This window comes from Crocodylus porosus, unplaced genomic scaffold, assembly GCF_001723895.1.
Source record: "Crocodylus porosus isolate Cpor-Errol unplaced genomic scaffold, CroPor_comp1, whole genome shotgun sequence".
In the NCBI taxonomy this organism is placed as follows: Eukaryota; Metazoa; Chordata; order Crocodylia; family Crocodylidae; genus Crocodylus; species Crocodylus porosus.
This window is the reverse complement of record NW_017728947.1, coordinates 42,197,353-42,213,746: the sequence shown is the minus strand read 5'-3', so window position 1 is coordinate 42,213,746 and position 16,394 is coordinate 42,197,353.

Genomic DNA, 16,394 nt, shown 5'->3' with positions numbered 1-16,394 from the left:
TGGTGGAAGGGGGTGTCCTGGCAGCAAGAGCAGCCCCACAGCCTACACATTCCAGAAGCACTCAGACAGTCCCTGGAGGGTGTCTCTGCCACCACTGCGTGCTCTGCCTGCCTCTGCTGTTGATCTTAAAACAGCAGCAGTAGCCTGGACTGCTTTGGAGTCCCCGGCATGGGTAAGCCATGGAGCTGTTCTTGCTGTTGAACCATGGACTCTGCAGGGGTGGGGGCAATTCTGGTAGCTCTCCTAACTTAGCACCTGGGGTGGGTGATCCTCTTACCCACTTCTAGTTATGCTACTGGTGCCATGGGAGGGCCCTTGATACTAGCATGAGTAGGGGTGCACAAGCACCTACACACCGTTCACAAGATAAAACCTGGAAGTGTCAAATAGGAGCCTATAGTGTCAAAGCACTCTGCCTTGATATGGTCTTTCTGACCTCTTTGCAACAGAATTGCTTTATTATTTTTCCCCAGTTAGAAAACAAGTGTTGTCCTTCATGGGCAAAGACGACCTCATCCAGCAGGGGATGGAGAAGATGAGAGAACAGAAATGGGAAAGATACACCAAGGGAGAAAAGGAGAAAAAAAGGCAAAAGGAGAAAAGAGAGGGAGGAAAGAGAGAGGACAGGAGCAGCGGCTAGGTCGCATGGGTATGACCCATTTTGCAGCCTAGTTCCAATTGTATTTTGATACTGAACAAAACCCTTTGACTTGCTTTGGTGAGTCAGGGGCTGCCACTGGATGCTAGAGGGCAGACCAGGAAAACAGCACGGGCTCTAGAGAGGCTGTACCTTTCCTTCCAGGCATTGCTGATGTAGCAATAAATAAATAATGAGCACCATTTGTGGTCCCTGCAGGGAGTGCCATTGCTCAGCCAGAGGCCTCTGTGATTCTGATCTGCTTTGCCTGCTAGAAATGGAGCCACAAATAGCTGCCACACCCCAAGAAACTATTATGTAGAAGAATATTACAGCAAAGGTGTCATGCACCTGTAGAGAAGGCTAATTTCCATTTTCTTTAATTAGGGGCAGAGATTTCAGTTCATGGCTACATACTCCCTTTGGTCTAGTGGGGATGTGTCATTGATGTCAGAGAGACGTTTGCAAACAGATTACAGGTTGAATATGGCCGTTGTCTGCTAACTAGAAGCAAGATATTATTTGTTCAGTATCCGATTGTCACATTCCACAGGTCATAAAAACTACTTCAGCTCCAGGATCCTTGATCTTTTGAACCTTGTTGCTCTTCCTTTCCCATTACTCCCTTCAGTTCACACCTTCTATTGTGGAAGACTAAAGGAGCTCATTTGTTTTAATATTTTTGTGAAAAAGTTAAGGAGGGACTGGATTGAAAGTTTTCAATACCTAGCCAGGAAAGAGATTCTGGGTAAGAGATAGCTATAATAGAAGGGGAAAAAAAGGAATAAAAATAGCCAAATGCTGGGAATTAAATAAATATGGACTTGAAATTAGGTGCACGTAGGTAAAGAGCATTAACCAGTGGAGCAATTTACCAGAGGACAGAGAATGCTCAATGTCTCCTTCTAAACATTAAGCTTTGGTTCTGCCAGAAGTTATGCGCTTGATTCAGGAGATTCTAGGGCCTATGTTACATACGTCAGGCTGGATGATCAAAAGAGTCCTTTCTGGATTTAAAGTGTATAAATCTGTTTCTTTCCTGCCTCCCTGTCTTTGTGCTTCTTGTTTCCTCCCTGCACATTTGTCCTTTGTAGCAACTCTCAATTTTCACTCATATATGTTTCATTCCCACTCTTCCCTTTTTCCATTTTATCAGTGACAAAAGGGTTAATGCTAACATTAAAGTGCCATCCTCAGCATGAAAGTTAACTCACCAATCTATTTACAGGAGGGAGGGAACCATGCCTCTAAGGATAGGTCAACAGTCAAGACTCTGCTGTGACCACACCTTGTGCAGACATGCCCAAGCTAGCTATTTTACGGCAGGTTCAGGTATTTCCAGCTATGTAGCTGTAGTAGGGTAGACTTCCCGGGGCAGGCTCACTGTCTGAGAATTCACTAGCTTTTGTGGGGGTCTTGCAGCCAATGCTGAGCTTATGGACACATGGCTAGCAGTACCCAAGCTAGCTCACTGAAAGCTAGATTGGATATGTTGACGTGAGCTGCAGTCACTGCTGTGACGGCAGTGTCAATATACCCTCAGAATGTTTCACATTGTTTGCAAACCACAAAAGATGGTGTTGCAAGAGATTATATATGCCTCTCACTTGGGAAGGTTTTCTTTGCCCTCATGAAGGCTGGATGCTTATGCTCATTTTAAATGAAAGCTTAGATTCTGCAGGAAATATATCAATGCCAGAAATATATCAAGTGGCCTGAATGACTGATACCTTCTGTACTGCAACCTGAGAGTGCAGGGCTTGAGCTTGAATTAACAGAAACTCTTGTTGTGGAGAGACTTGGTAAGTGAATACTGAACACAGGTCACCCTGCTGTGAAATGGCCTACCTCTCTGTTACACAAGTAGCAAAGGTAACCAAAATTGGACTAGATAATATTCCTGAAGCAGGGGCTGCTGTCTTGTCTCGGCACCTATTATCTCCTCTTTAGAGAGGATATTATTCATGTGCTGTCAATGTTTCTGTTAGTGGGGAATTTTGCTGCAAGTTACCCTGGCTACAGATTTGTGTTCCAGACTCTATGCTTCATTAAAAAAAAATAGTTTTTTTTTATAATTGTAAACAAAATCTTTGCATTGCAACCTGAACATAACTGATAGCAGATAACTTGAGAAAACAGTTCTAAGGTGTGAACTGGGAAATCTAACCAGACAAATGGCACTGTCAGTACTGTTAACCAGTTAGTTACTGAGCTCTGTGCTACCATGGCCATGGAGGGATGGATCTCAGGGTGGAGTGTGTGTGTGTGTGGGGGGGGGGGGTGCGGTTGCAGTGGTGAAGTTGCAGCCCTTTCCCACTATGTAGTTCAGTTAATTTTTTGGAAGATGTACCAGGGACTCTACTTCCCTACAGCCCTGGATACCTGCGTTCCCTGTAAGGAGTGGTTGGAGCCCTTGATCCTGTGCGGAACACCCAGGGAACAAGCCAAGGAAGGTGGGACTTTGTCAGCACTACCACTGTGCCCAGTGGACTAGGGGATAGAGGGAGCCCTGGGGCTACTTCTGTCCTTCTCCAACCTGGTGCTTCAGGGAGCAGCTGTACAGAGTGCCATGCTTGGCCAGGAGTGGTGGCAGGCAGTTTCTGCCTTCCTGTGCCCACTCCTGGGTGAGCAGGGACATCCAATCCTGCTAGAGCTGAGCCATACAATCCTGCTTTATGAGCCAGGTGTAAAGCCAGCATTGCCTGCTGCATCCCACTGGTCCCAGGAACTGCAGTCCCAATCCTGCCAGGTGGGTCTCCCCTTCCTTTGCCTGTCTTGGGCCACCCCCCTGGTGTTACTCACTAGCAGGGGTGTTCCAGCTGCTCCTCACCCCCATGCCTACCTCCCTGGTCTGACCTCACTGTTGCCCTGACTGCAGAGAACCCAGGTGTCTCGGTCTGTAAGGAAGTGGCCTAAGCATCACGCAACACCTGGTGGATGAGCTCAACCTGGAAGTGCCATGGCATGGGTCAAGGTGCTGGATGCTGTGGGGTTTGCAACCACCCCTATAGTGCCAGTTGTAGCTGATGTACCCCCTTTTTCAAAATCCTAGATCTGCCTATGCAGCCATGCTCCTAGCAGTACCAGGGCTAGCTCAGGTATGACTACACAACCTGCAGTCACCCCTGCCGAATGATTATTCCACAGTCCCAAACCACTTCTCCAGGTACTGAAAACACCTGTATGCCAAAACCTTCAGCATCCTCCTGGCAACCTTGAACAAGTGTGCGTTTTCAATGCAAGTCCTCTCTGTCATGCTGCAATTTAAAATTATTGGGCAGTATAGAACAAATTGAAATTAATATCCACTTAAATAGGACACAGGAGATGGCAGGGAGCTCAGCCTCCTATGTAACGTGATATAATCTGGCTTTGCTGTACTTTAGTTGAAGCTCCTAAAGAAACTCTTGCCTGCTGTGCTAGTGGTGGTAGACTTGCTTGGAGCCTCAACTAGGAGATTTCACATTTTAAGTCAACACTGCCAAACAGCCCAGGGGCTCAAGGTGGAGGGGAGCTACAAAGATGTTGTCTAGGTATCAGCAGCTCTCTAAAGACTTACTGTAAACTGGTCAGCCAAATCCCTTGCAGGGCAACTGATGGCAGTTCTTTGAACATGCAAGGTACTGTGCATTAGCTATTATATGTGACACTGGTTCTTTAAATGTACTTATGCTGCACATTTCCTTAGGCACTATATTTGCTTTCAGTTTTGGTTCCAGTTAGAATAATAAAGTTATGAGTCATGTAGTCTGTGTGGTGCTCTCTCGCTCCTGAACTACTCTAATCTCTCCACCACTGTGCAGCCAAAAGACATAACAGAACATCCTCCTGCCTCTGTGCAGAATGTCAGGTTTTACACCAATGCATCAGCAGAGGATGAAGAGAAATAGGACATTCTGTCAACCTGATCAGAGTGCCTTCAATTCCAGGGGAGTGTCGTTTTCTTCACTGACCTCTTTAATGAGTCTGCCAGCAAGAGCTGCCTGTTAGAGCAATGGTGAAGGCGGTTTGAAGGATAGGAACACCTGTTCACTAGCAAATCATCTGAGACTTAGTGACTCTTTCCATGAAAACAATAGAGCTCCCTTTCCTATATAAAAGCAGGCATCAGGGCAGGGGAAAGAGCAGGGTGTTATAGAGCAATGATCTCTATGGCCCAGCAGCCCTAGATCCTGAGGAGAAGCTAAACCAGAGCATCAAGAGGTTTGGGCCCCCTGTTCCCAAGGCTGTTCTATCCTGGGTCCCTTGAGCCCTTTCTTTTCTGGATACCCCTCAAGGCCAGGCCACACTGTGATTCTGAGCCCACAGGCAGATGATTCTTTCATAAATTTAGGTTAGCTGGATGAGGAAATTAAAAGGGAAGAAAACACACATCTGGCTAATTGCAAAATGCCAGAGGGATTCTGAAGGTGCTGATGGTTTATCACTGAGATGACCAGACTGGGACCTCCCTCTTGGGTTTGTCTTACACTAGGAAAAAATATGTTTCTCCTGTCAAAAGTATCACACCTATGACACTGCCTAAACTGAAATCAGAGTTAAGCATAGATCACCCTTTCCCCACCAGCATAGCCAACAATGTGAAATTTCATCACAAAATCCAAGATAGAACAGGCTCATTGAATCTCAGATCATTTGTTTCCTGGACAAATACAAGATTGACTCCTATACTACGTTTATTGGTGCTTTGTCCCAGGCAAATTTGAAATGATCCAAACAATGGGATATTTGCTGTTTTCCTGGGGAGATTAGTCATCATTCCTAAGTGTGGTCACCTCTACATATGCAAAAGATCAGGAGCAGTTACTTAGTTTACTCCTAAGTAAACTACTCAAGAGTAAATGCTCCCAGGCACATCTCCTAGCAGCAGACTGCTTCCGGTTCTTACAGCCTTGAAACCAGCCCCTGCAGCAGCCAGGGGAACTCTAGGCTCCCCCTGGGTGCTAGACCAGGGGCCAGGAGAGAGCTGTCTCCTGGCAGAGGTTGAGCAATGGGAGCTGCCTGTTGCTGAGGTGTGCTCTGGTACTGGAGCCCGGGCAGCAGGAGGGAGCTCCCAGCCTCTACTCTGTGATTGTGGGGGTAGGGCTGGGAGAGCCTTATCTCAGAGCTCAGGTTGGGAGATAAGGATCTCCCAGTCCTGACTCTGTGATTGTGGAGGGGGGCTGGGAGCTCCCTCCTGCTGGGGCAGAGGGACATTGTCCCAGCTCAGGCTTTGGTGGCAGAGCCCACCCTGGCAACGGGCAGCCTCCCCTGGGGTAGAGAGCAATCTCCACTCCCTGCTGCTCTGCTACCTGGAAGCACATTTGCTCCTGGTCAGGCATCTACACATGCACTACTGCACAGTTACTAATCATGAGTAAATTTTCTACTTGCATCTGCAGGTAGCAAATTTACTCATGATTGCAGCCAATTACTATGTGCAGTAAGTGTCTACACATATGGATGCAGATGCTTACTGCGCAGTAATTAGCTTTCCTGCAGGGTAAAGTGTCTTGTGTAGATGCACCCTGTGTATGTCTCTATATGGGGAAATAGATCTGAATAATTATAGTGGAATATAGGTATGCCAATATAGCACCCTATGTTGATATTATATTATAGAATAAAAGTGACTTTATCTCATTTACTTTTGTATAGCTTTGTTGATTGATTTCCCTATATAGACAAGTCCTTATTCAGTGAACTTGTTATAGGCATTTCCTACTTGATAAAAGGTATATTTACAAAGCATCAAATTGGGTTGAGAGCTTGTATATTTGGGCAAAGCAACTGCCAAAATTATTTTACTATATTTACATCAGCATAACCTCTCTGCATGGATACTTTATTCCAAACTAAAAGTGAGTTTATCCCAGAATAACTCATAGGTTATAAGGACATAAGGGACCATTGTGGTAACCCACTCTAACCTCCTGTCCATCATAGGCCCTTGGACTTCCCTGAATCAATTTGTGTTTGAACTAAAGCAGATATTGTAGAAAAACAGCCAGGCTTGATTAAAAAATATACAGTGATGGTGAATTAACCATGACGTTTAGTAAGCAGTTCCAAGGACCACTTACTTTCCCTGTTAAAAAATTGCAACTTTTCTGAAATCTGAAGTTGTCCAACTTTGGCTTGTTATAACGTCTGCTGTGTCAAAGAGCCCACTATCAAAATTTTGTATCCCAAATAGGTACTTATAGACTATATTCAAGTCACCCCTTAACCTTCTTTTTGATAAACTTAACATTTATTTCCTGCAGTCTGTCACTATGAAGCATGTTTGTTCCTCTATAGTTAGGCCAGTCAATTTCCTTGTGTGGACAAGGCTTAACTTCTTTTTTTCCTGGTTCCTGGTTGAAGATTAACATCCAAATACATATAATAATAATGAAAAAAACCACCAACCCAGCCTGTGATTATCTCTACTTCTTTCCTTGGAGGGTGTAATGTCACATATCCTGAATGCTTTCAGGATACACAGTTATTGGCTTAGGTCCCAGACTGGAAAATAAGCAGCTTTGACTAGTTCTTTATGTTCTCTGGCTCTGTCTGAGACATTCTTGGTCATGTGTTCTGTCAGGCATCTGCACCCTGCCTTGTCTATACCACCCTGTCCTCTGCTCAGCTAGCTCAGAAGAGTTTCCATAAACACATGCACATGCACATTCACATTCATTCACATGCACAAATATGCATTTCCTCTTCCAATGCACTTAAACATTCCTCCTGCTAATGAGAAACATTAAAAAGCTGAAAGACCTTGGCTTCCCCTCTACTATTTGTACATTCAAAGAGATTCTTTTGCCAACAGTGTAGCAGAGAACAATCCCAGCACACAGTCAGACTCCAGCCCTGCTTTATCTTAGAAGAATAAAGAAGCAGTGTTTCTAAGCTGTCTACATAGGTACTTGGCAGAACACAAGGCTAAGAGAAAATTAAAATATCTTAATGCCTTTTAAGAGTCATTACATGTTTCCACCATCAACATTTCCCATTTGGAGATCATATATTTCCAGTGTCTCCTTCCTAAATCAACAAGAGAAATGGGTGAAGGGAAGGGTGATGCTATATTCAATATTTGACAGCTGTATACCTTCAGGTTACACATGCCTGGCTTGTAGGTTTCTGACAGACCTGGTTGTTGGCTCATTTGTACAGCACCCTACAGAAGACCCCAGACTCTGGCCATTTAGTAGTATTGTACTAAAAATGCTACTGACAAAAATTCGTTTGCAGAGATTTCTCTACTTCGCCTCTGGATTTGGGTCTCCCCAATACTCTTGCCTTGACTAGGGAAACTATGGTGGCTAACTGTGACTCTAAAATAAATAATATTTGGGATACTGCAGAGCTAGTGGCATAGCTAAACAGCAGGTGTTGTAATCATGACACTAGAGGGCGGCACAGACACATAATTGGAAAGCAGATCCTCTTTCAAGAATGGGCAGGGGGAGGGAGCAGGTAAAATTCATTCCTATCTCATCTAAGACCTCAGCATAGGATTTATATGAAATATCCATACATGAAAAGCAGGCATGAATAGGATACACACAGGAGGAAGAAGTAAGGAGCTCTGCTTTGCAATTCTGTTATGTGGTCTAGGGCTGCCAATGCCTAAAGCATATCCAGATGAAGGTCCCTGGCCTGCTCTCTTATGCCTTCTGTGACATCACAGAGGAAATGTGCAGGGTAATGCTTAGGTCCTGCCACCTGTATAGTAATATCACCCTGATATGCTTCAGCATCATGAATCAGGCTCCAAAAAATTCTGAGGTCTGCTTAAGAACAATGAGAGGTTTTTAATAATATTAAATACTAGATTCATTTTATTTGCTTGCTGGTATCTGAGCCTTTATGATTCATTCAGTCTATGTTTAAAATCCTTTCTCTGAAACCATAAGGACTAAAAAATTATTTTCCTCCAGCTTGTAAGCCAAGATTGTCACTTAACCACTTGTCTCAAGGGAGTGGGAAGCTTCCAGTTAAATATCAAGTACAGTGAGATTTGCAATAAAATAATGAGATTTGGCACCTGTATGGTCTGTGCTGGAGTGGTGTCCCACAGGTGTCAAATCCCTTCAGAACAAATGAGCTCTGGGTCTAGGCATACATCATCAAGGGCTGTATTAAAATCAGTGAAGTGGCATTAACTGCAGCTTGTAAGTGTCCCCTAGTCCTCAAGGAGTTAAGGATCAGTCAGAGATTCTTTCAGTGTTTCAAATGTTTTCCTTACCATGAATTGCAGCATAATACTGCTGGCGTGCTTGTTCGTACATATGTGCCTCTTTAGCTAGGCCTACAGCAGAGAGGTATTTTTAGGCATGGTCATGGTGGGTCATATAGTGAGAGGCTGCTGTGAAAATTTCACTAGGTGCTCAGGAGCACCCTGCTCCCAGTCCTGTTCTAAGTCTGCTATGATCTTTACTCCAGGTAGGAAATGCCCTTTCTGAATCAGCCTCTATAATGTCCCTTAGTCTAGAGATCGGCAATGTTCTTCTGGCAGTGCTGGGATGACCCAGCTTGGGTGTGAGTCGGCTAGTGCTAGGACCTGGCTGCTTCAGCTGCTTCTCTCCTAGATGCAACACAGGTGAAGCCCATTCTTCCAGTCCACACCCTCCCCAAAGCTCCAGGGACTGGATCTAGTTTGTGAGCTGTAGGTTATTGTCCCCTGCTGTAGCCAGATTTGGTCAATGGCAACATGGCAGTGACCCTACTTTCCCATCATGAAGAACAGAGGGTTGGGTAGATAGGGAAGGGAGCCTGTGTCCACCATTCAGTGCAGGCCAAGGGGCCTGCTTCCCCTTTCCTCTGCTGCCACCTGGGTTTGTCACTGCTCCATCTCCTCCCCAGCCTCATTCCTTGGATGTCACAAGTGAGCAGAGACCCCTCTCCCAGAGAGCACAGCATGCAGGTAGCAGCCTGATGATTTATTAGGCAGGCCCTTGGAAGTTCTCCGAACCCAGGGCTTAAGTGCCTCTGAATAGCAGCATTAATTACTATTAAAAACACACATTTATATCTCTCTCACCTGCTTTAAATCCTGTGAAATTAGATTTCTCACCCGTCCCCTCTAGCCTTGGTGGCAGCTTGGGGTGTTTTATGGGCCTATAAAGCCGGGCAGTGCCTGCAGTCAACGCTGGCTCTTATTTATGAGGCCTTTAACAGGCTTCCTGGCTACAGTGTCTGAGCCCCCCCCCCCCCGATGATTTCATTTCTGTTTCCCTTGGACAAAACAACCCCCTTGGCCTCCATTCCCTTATAGCTGCTCTTCAGGGGGAGTGGTTGATGCAGAAAGCAATTTGCTGCTGCAGACCTTGGCAGGGAGCATCACCTGAAAGCACTGCACCCACTGGGAGGAAGATTACTGTGCCTGGAGCCCAGGGGGCCTGGAAGCACCTTTAATGGAAGTGTTCTGCCTTGTTCCCTACAGTGCCACCCGCTAGGAGAGGCTGAGACTGGAGCACCTAAGAGCTCCTCTTAACCAGTGCCCCTGCCCCACCCTTCAGAGTGTCTCCTGCTAAGAGAAGTAGCTGGAATTATCATCCATCTCCTTAGGCATGCTTTTATCAGGATGCTGAGGACCCACAGTTCCCACAGGGGAACAGTTTGTGCTGAGCAGTTCTGAGAAATGAGGCGTTAGGTGTCCCAAGTTGGAACCTCAGACATGGGTGCTATTTTGAAAGTTTGGCTTTAACCTCTCAGGTTTTGTCTCTGCTTAGAAACTAGACCTAGTGGCTTGCCCACGTCACAGGGGTATCACAATCCTCATCAGTGCTTTGCTAATCATTACTGATAAAGACCAAATATCCCCAGAACACATACAGATTTCTTACAAATGTGGAGCCTAGGAAGCCACAGAACCATGGGTTATTATTGTTGAGTGAGTTAGGAGCAAGCAAACTATGGTTTTTGTGTAGGTCTTTGGTAAACACCAAATCTTACTATTTATTTATTTAGTGTCAATAATGTGGACATATTTTGAATTGGGCAAACATTTCCTGCTAGACTGCAACAGTTTTACAACCCAGGTCACAGTGGTCCTTAACAATCCAATAGTATCCTTAAAGTTCCAGCATGCGCTGGACCCTTTTTTGCACTCTGCAATAAGATGAATCCCTCCTGCTCCAGTGGCTTTCCCTTGTCAGACACACTGACCCTGTGGGTGCACAGATGGGAAAGAACAGGCAGTGGAATCAGAAAACCCTGTTCCCTCCTGGGTTCTCCCACTGAATCTTCCTGGTGCTTGTTTTGGTCTCAAAATACTTCTAGAGTCTCAGACTGACTAGTGACTGGGTGTTTCTCTGGGGAATTGGCCAAATTTGTGTGCTCGTGTCAGCCTGCCAGGGAGAAATTGATAGATATCTCTGTCTCCTGACTCCTGGGCTGAGCATGTTAATTTATAGATTGGATCTGTCGCTCTTGATAAACGATATCTCACTTCCCTAATGTCGCCTTCAAATTGAGTTTTTAAGGCTGGGTCAGATAGGGAAAACCAAAGGGTGACTCTCTTCTTTCTTCATCTTGGCATCACTTTCTGCATTCAGAGAGAAATCAGCTTCCTGGGATGGAACCAATAGTTGGGGTAGAAGCATGTGGAGGAAGTCAGCCTCACACTAACATAGCTTCCCCAAATACAGCGTTCTGACTTGCATACTGGTCACTGTAAAAGTGACCTTGTAGTTGTGCCCCCAAGATTGCCCAGACAGACAGCATACCCCCAGGCACCTCGGGACAGATTCAGCTTCAGCCCCTTATAGGACAACTCCTGTTCACAGCCCAGTTCCCTACTCCAAATGCTGCCTCAGCAAGCTGGACAAAAGCAGCCAGCATCAGCCCTCTCTTTTTGCAAATGAGTCCCAGCTGTCTCCATCATCTTACCATACTTTCCAAGCTATGGGGACAGTTGGGATACCAATTCTGTCAAGATGGCAAGGTAAAGAGAAAGAAACAATTCTGACACACAGCAGCTGCCTGATACAGGAGCAGTTCCTTCTTAACTCCTCTGGATGGCACCCAGAGTTTCTTCTTTGGAGCCTTTGCCTGTTTTCTGTGTTGGAAAGGGACAGCCAGTTCCAGGGAGGCAAGGGACAAGGAAAGCATTCTGCATGGGATTCTGCACGCAGTGTCACCTGGGAGGCATCTCCAGCAGTTGATGGTGCTGACTGCCTGCCCTTTCCGCTATTTGCTGTACTTTAAGCAGAGCTCATTATTTAATAAACTTCTCTCTGGCTCTGTCAGCTTCTGTCCATGGCCTGTGAAACTCCTGGGCTGACTCAGGGCTGTCATGGGGCAACAAAAGCTGGCTGGGCTCTCCCAAGACTCTCCAGCGCATGGAGACCCTCAATGGGAATGTAAGGTTTAAGTTCTCTCTCTCTGGGAAGCAGGACCTCTTACACTGAAGGAGTCACTTTGTCCTGAGGACAGGAGAATCAGACTCCTCCAGCAGTTTGGGAGTCTTGTATCTGAATGTCCTTCCCCCTTCATAGGTGGCACTGAAGATGCCCTTGTACCTGAAAATGTAGGGGTACTGGTCCAGCAAATGACTTGGTGGGCTAGAGCTTCTTTAGCACTCCCAGCCAGTCATGTTCCTACCTTTCCAGACAGCTCTCTGCCTCTCAGCTCCCCCTGTCTGGCCTGCCACCCAAACATCCCCACACCCTATCTTTCTGTCACCATATGCTAGTGCTGCTTCCTCCACATTGCAGGATGCTGCTGGCAACAATACTCAGGAAGAGGGACAGAGACAGGTATACCTGGCTGATCAAGGGGCCATTTTGGGTAGGTATAAATCCTGCTGCTTAGATCCTCTTCCACAAAGGATGGCATTAACAGTGGGTGATGCACAAAGCATACACTTGCTGCCAAGACAAATGGGGATCAGGCAGGCTGAGACTATGACTGCCAGAAGCTCAATGCACAATGGGTCTTAGTTCCTTAGCATTCAGCTAGTATTGCATGTTGGGTGACAAGGCTCAGAGATGCCTAACAGGGATTGATGGCTTTGTGTTTCCTAAGGTAACAGTATGCAACTGCAGATCCTTGTGGAAGAAGCATCAGGAAGCAAGAGGCAGTGGTGCAGGGACAGTTCTCTCTCCCTTTGAGAAGCAATGGCTTCATGAGACCTTCACCTAAAGAACTCATGGTGTTGACTGGTTCCCTTTCTGCCACTTACTTTAGGCAGAGCTCATGTTATTTAAGAAGTTTCTCTCTGATCTGTCAGTCAGGAGAAAAGGGATCTGGCAAGGGGAGAAGATGCATGAATATACCAGTGGCATATTTGGAGACCAAGTGCTGAGCCAGGGCCTGAGAGCAAGCAGCCCTCTCAGGAAGGATGCAGCAGGCAGAGTATAACACCAATAAACCTTCCTCCCTGCCATGCCTACAGATATGTCTAGCATGTGCTCTGTCACATCTTTATTCCTACATAGCAGGGGTGGCACAAGAAGGTCTGCGAGAGCAGCATGGGCAAATGTAAAGAGTACATCAGATGTAGTCTGGGCAGGGAAAGATGGGGCAGTAAGGCCAAACATAGCAGGAGCAAGAGCAGAGGGGGTGCCAGGGAAGAATATGTTTGTTTGCCTTTGCCAAGCACAGATAATCTGTAAATTCTCCTCCAGTCCTTTTGCTGCTCCTTCTAGGTCCACTTCAGCGGCCCAAACCATTGCTCAAAGTAGCATCTGCTGAACAAAGAGACCTTTGTGGCAAGGAAAGCATGAAGTGCTTATACCATGTGACAGCTAGGGCATGGTCACAGGTTGGAGAGCAAGGTCTCTCTGAAGAGATGCTGAGGGTAGCTTAGAAAAGAAGGACTGGAAGGATCTAGTCCCGTCATGGCCGGCAACCGTGCACTAGACATTTAGTCCTCATCCTATTTGTAGCTACCACAGGAAGGCTCCATAAGTGTAGCTAATGGCAGGGCTCTGCCATACACAGTTGTCAAAACTCCCTGCGACACCTCTTTGCTGACGCCATAGAACCACGGAAATACAATTTCCAAGTTAATTTTCTTACACTGCTTGTCCACTTTCTTGGGAGCCAGGAAGTGCCCTCTCACCTTAACCCCCAAGGCACTGTGTGGTTTGGCTACACTAGCACGTGCACAGGGCATGATGAACAAGATTTTTATCTGTGGAGCAGAGGAAGTCACTTGCACCACTATGTGCGAGGCAGGCAGTCCAGCCCCTACTCCAGTGAGTCAGTTAATAAAATTAAGCATCACTGATTAACTTCGCCTCTGTTGTAGCTCTGTCAAAGTTACTGTAGTTAACCCCCAGACACAGGTTTGGAACTATTCTCAAGACCCTGTTTAATTTGTGGTTCCACAGGTGTGCCAAAGCATCTGTTCTGCCAACTTATGCTCTCAAATCTGATTTTATTAAGAAGAAAGTTAAGTGCCAGAGAAAACATTCTACGTGTGACCTAATAGACACAATAATGCCTGTAACAATGGTTTGCAGAACTTCCCCATTCATTCTAATCAGACATTAACTCTGAAGCCTAATGACACCACTGCCAATGATAACTCTTTCACTGCTGGTTATTTAAACAGGTAGGTACAATGTTAGCAGTTAAGCTGCCTCCCATGCCTTCTCCAGGTGCTGGAAGTCCCAACTGTTGCTTCTCCACCAATACCCAGCAATACGTTTACCCCAATACATTCTACACTAGATTGAAATACAGAAGTTTAGGGACTGTAGAGAATAAATGGACTTTGAATTTAATAACACAGAGAAGATGGCTGTGATTCTATTCAGATTTAATTCAATCAGACCCTTTGTGTGACAGTTATTTTTCCTGAAGCTGCAGAAGAATCTCCCATCAGTTGCATTGCAAGCTGCAGGATAAGAGAGTTTTGCCTTGCTGCAGAATTTGTCAAGCTTATCACAGATGCATACAGTCTTGGGCTTGATTCAATGCACACAGTTAACTGGTGCAATGTTACAGACAAGACTAGACACCTAGAAGCGAACACTAGGATTGTTGCACCTGAAAGACCCAGGGGTGGCTGAGGTAGGGGGGCAACAAGGGTGCCCATGAGCTGCTAAACCCCAGGTTGGATAAGGGATAAACAAAGGGCAACTCTCGGCCATTGTGCCTTGTAATCCAGGTCTCTCTTAGAGCAGAGGACAGGAATGCCGTAAACATGCCACTTCTAGCTAAAGAAGGAAAATGACTCTTTCTAAGGTAGCTAGGGAACGTGAGGCAGAGCTAATGCAGGGAAGGGAGAAGCTGCTGAGAGCATGCCAATGAGCAACACCCTCTCCTCCCCCGCCCTGCTATTCCAGCTGGCTGCACAGGAGCATTATCACCCTAATTATATTTGTACTTTTTAATCTCTGGCACTTGTTGGAGTGATGCTGAGCAATTTCGCACCCGGAATATTAATGACAGGATTGCAGGGGAACAAGGGAGCCAGGTGCCCAGGAGATGGACGAAGGAGGCAGCACAGCTGACTCAAAGAGCTAGCGAGGCTGTAAACTGCCCAGCCAGTTCCATGGGGTCACCTCTAGGGGCAGCTGTGAAGATCCTACAGGATGCATGGCAGAGAAAGCATTAGCATCCTGTCCCACAGCAGGAACAAGACAACAAGTGCCTGTCCTCACTGCTGGGACAGCAGAGGTGGGAGGTACAGGGGAGAGCACCCCATAGGCATGGGGGAAGAGCAAAGCAGAGGTCTGAGAAGCAACTGGCTATAACAGGAACTGACAGGGAGCCAGAAAGGCAGCATAAGACTCAGGCTGGAGCAGAGGAAGCCTTATTCCTGCCTCGTTTTTGAACACCAGCTGTATTAATACCTTGTGATGTAGAAGCAGAGAAACCTGCTTATTGATTAGACCAGAGGCTAGGACCACATTTTATTCCCAGTCCTGCCAGTTACCCCCAGTGTGACCTTTAGCAGCCTCATCCCCCTCCCATGCTCCAATTTCAACTGCTGCATGCATGGAGACTTTGAGATTTGGGTATGGGATTGACTGAGGGACACAGAGATCTGTTTTGTTTTCCTGATACTTCCTGCATGCAGAAATGGGTAGAGGAAAACAAAGACTAGGGCAGCAGTAGGCAACCCCTGGCATGGGTGGTACTGTGTGACACTCAAAAACATTTTGCTTGGCATGCATGCCTCTGGGTGGATGACAGAGAGGAGGCCAGGGCTACATGGCCACAGTAAGGATCAAGCCCTTCATGGCTCCCCCACCATCCGCCCCTGGCACGCCAACATTTTACAAGTTGAAGTTGTGGGTGTTTTTGGCCCTTTGCCCAAAAACATCGCTGACCTCTGGGCTAGGGGATTGAGCAGTACAGGGCCATTGGATGATAGGAGCTCTCCTCTCCATGTGTAGGCAAAGACAGGACTAGTGAAGAGGGAACCCACACATCTCCTGCCAAGGGAAATAAGCAGCCAGACCAGTGGGGCTGTGGAGAAGGGTTGGTTTTTTTTGGTTAAAGGAAACTTTTAAACCTTTTCCAAAACAAGTACCTCCTCCTAAAATAAACATTTTATTCTGCAGCACTTGTAAGCAAAGCAAAGGAAACAAAGGGTTTGAGCAGGGGTTCTCAACCTTTTTAGACTCAGGACACTCCTTAGAAAATGCCAGCTCTTTGTTTTCCCTTGTTTCCCTTGCTATAGAAAAAATACTAGAGCAATTCCTCTGTTGCAGAGAACTCAGACCACAACAGGTCAGCATGTTTTTAATACTATGGATTCATATTTGAAATCCCTGGGTTTATCTTGTGAATCATGTTTACACATGCAATAATGCTAAGATTGTTG